Here is a 3,123-nt window from a genome sequence, read left to right as displayed (position 1 = left end):
TTTGAGAATGTACTGCAAGCTGGCTGAAATCAGTGACTCTCCAGATGTTCCTGGATGCTTGAAGATGTATCAAATGAGGCTGTGTTGGAAGAACTCTTAGGCAACAGCAGGTGTGAAATGTCTCAGTGTATTTCATAAGAGTGAAACACAGCTAGAATGGACAAGTGAAACTCCAAGATCTAGTAGTGGTTCCAATAATTTCTGAAGCTTGACTGGCTGTATGACTTCATTCATTCAGCACCTCCAGTGGGTCATTAGTGCTGAACCTGGTGGGTGGTCATGTAAATAGAGCACTAGAACATCAAGAAAAAAGCAAGAACCTGTGTTCTTACAGTAGCTTCTGCTTGCTTGCCTTTGCCCCGTTGGGAATCACCACACGGTGGCTTTGAGGGTCTGTAACAGGAGAGTGTGGGGGTATCAGTCATGACAGAAGAGTGGGATCTCCAAAGCATGCTCTAAAACTGGAGTTTACCTTACTTCAGCATTCCCACAGCAGTCCCTCCTCTGTGCCTCTTCCAGTAGTTTGACTACTATTTTTTATTATTTTTTGGTGTAACAAGATTGATCAGAAGTCTACCTTGTCAGTCTCTGTTCATTCTTGCTCTTTCCAAGAATTTTACATTCAGTACAACAGATACAAAACCTAGAGCCAGAGCTAAGATGAGAAGAAAGAGATCATAAGAACAGAAGAAAAGAATCAAGAAGAAAATCCTGCGATCCATGGAGAACACTGCCATTTCATGACTGAAGTGTGATGTACAGCAAGAGGAAAAAAGTCACAGAGAACTTCTTTAATCTAACAAGGAGCAAGGAACATCGTCAGAATGAGAAGAGCCATGTTATTATGCTGAAATTACAGGGCCTTTCTTGCACTTGCTCAAAGCCCCTCCTGCCTGGATTATTGCTAAGGGTAAAGAGAACTGAATACCCAGTTATTTTCTGAAGGAATGTGGGAGAAAGGGCTGGAAGTGAATGCAACACAAGGAAACCTGGAGTGGGGAGGAGGACTACAAATACAAATTTACTCCTCTGCAAAATCAATTCAACTAAAATTGAGTAAAAGAACAAGATGATATCTCCCTCCTCCCTCCTACAACACATTCCATTCTTCATGTATATTGACATTGAAGGGTAAGCATGATAAATAGCTCTATTTTCAGTAACAAAAAGAAGAAACTTATGAGACTGACTCCAGCAAACAGTTACCTCCTGCCTCAAACCTTGCATGGTCTTCTACAAGGAGACTGTCTCTGTTGGCAGAGTTAGGCAGGCTTTGGGAACCCTCTTTAGGGGCATAGAGGGGATTTTTTTGCTGGTCCACAGGCAGGTCATTTAACTGTTGTTACTATATCAATATAGAAGCATGTTTTCATGCAGCCAAAGGCAACCTTCCACAAGGAGTTGAAAAGGAGAGTATTTACCTTTCTGAATCAACAGTAGGGTCCACAGCAGATACATAATGGGAACCTGAAAATAAAAAAAAATTGGTTTCTGAAACTTCTGTCTCCACCAAAGAATTTTTGAATGGTCATGCCCTAAATTATTTGTTCCTTTATTTTCCAAACACGGTGTATCCAACTGAAAACCAAATTCACATTTATTGCTTGCACAGTGAATAATGTTAGCAGTCAGTTAAACAAAAATAAAGATTAACTGTACAACTCACATTAATATATAGTAATATCTGATGCCTAAATTTTGACGCAATGTCAAGCACTATGCTCATTTTTGTTTAAAATGAGAATTGCAATCTATCAAAATGGCTTTTAATAAACTCAAAATACATAAACTTTTTCCTATAAAGGAAAAAGTGTATCTGAATATACCAACAAAGATGAAGGTAATTAAAAAGTTTCTTAAAAATGGGGGGGGGGAGGGTGGTGAAAACAAATTCAGTTAGCTCTTTTCAGGATCTAATTAACCTTAAAAACTGAGTCTCCAGCCTTTCCCATGCATTTCAATGCAAGGGAGAATGTCCCTCACTACAACTATAGGTCTGATTTAATGGAGTTTTGATTGAGGATAAAGACAGAAGAGTCAGTCTGTGGCACCCTCTCTTTGCACTGAAAAGTGTCCAATTCCAAAGGCGAATGCACTGAGCTCAGCCATCCCAATTAAAGTGTCAGCTGCTATTCAGCATAAGCAAAGATAGCACAAAGAATGCAAAAGAATCAGCCATTACAGCATATTTACAAAGGCAGCTCAGGAATTGATGTTGGTTAGGGGACAGCAAAGCAAAACACGTTATTTAAACAAACAGATGTACATTCTTATATGTATATATTTGCACATACAGAGCTCACACACACACATATATCACAAAACATATAAAAAAACGTATAAAAAATGAGTAAAAACTCTTTTCTCTCTAAGTCATTCTCTTGAATCTTTGTATGAAAGTAAGTGGAACTCCAGCTGAAGCTGCAATATCTGGATGTTGAAACAGTGTCTTGCTGCAAGTAAAAAGTGTTAAAAAGAAAAAAATTCCAAAGACCAATTTTTTTCATGGGCATCTCCAGCTCATCAGGTATGCATAGCACACGTAAACCCTGATCTTATGTTGTTGCCAGTCTGCCAAAACCCCTCATGGCTCTGGAGGAATTTCTGTGCTGAGATCAGGATCTGACCGGGTCATTCCCTGCAGTGGTGCCTGGCACAGATCTCCCACTGCCATCTCCGGAGGTTCTGCCTCAGTGCTAGTGGCACTCTGCTACATTCAGGTTAAATCACCTGAAATGCTGCAGCTTCCTTGTTTCCCAAATGCCTACCAGTTACAATATTTTTATCAGAAAGGATGAGAATGACAGAGAGAGTTCCCTGCCAAAGGTTATCTCTGAGTTCATAGTGTGTGTCCTTCTGCCGCCACATCCAATAAATCGTTAACACCGTCTGTTCCAGGCAGGCTTCCCTGGGACTGCTCCTGTGGGGCCAGCATGAATATCTGCTGGAACAGCTTCCCCAAAGCTGGGCTGGCACCACAGCTCAGTGTGGACATGGTCAGCCTTCAAATGCTTGTGAAATGATCTTCCAAAGTTCAGCTTTCCACTGCTACTGTTGTTTCCAAGAACAAAAAAGACACAGCCCATCGGGCTCTGTTCAGCAGCACCAAAGCACACTCCACAC

At 40.9% G+C, this 3,123-nt stretch overlaps 1 long non-coding RNA gene across 10 annotated transcripts in view; it reads right to left on the bottom strand.

Moving 5' to 3' along the window:
* Positions 1-3,123, bottom strand: part of LOC108447473 — a 399,010-nt gene that overhangs the window by 168,003 nt on the left and 227,884 nt on the right. For all 10 annotated transcript variants that reach the window (XR_001863064.1, XR_001863059.1, XR_001863063.1 and 7 more), the window contains one exon: positions 1,422-1,467. This is a non-coding gene — a long non-coding RNA (uncharacterized LOC108447473). The remainder of the gene's footprint in view (positions 1-1,421; positions 1,468-3,123) is intronic.

Source organism: Corvus brachyrhynchos, unplaced genomic scaffold, assembly GCF_000691975.1.
Source record: "Corvus brachyrhynchos isolate BGI_N302 unplaced genomic scaffold, ASM69197v1 scaffold346, whole genome shotgun sequence".
In the NCBI taxonomy this organism is placed as follows: domain Eukaryota; kingdom Metazoa; phylum Chordata; class Aves; order Passeriformes; family Corvidae; genus Corvus; species Corvus brachyrhynchos.
The sequence above is the reverse complement of the archived record's forward strand: the minus strand, read 5'-3'. Positions and strand labels throughout refer to the sequence as shown.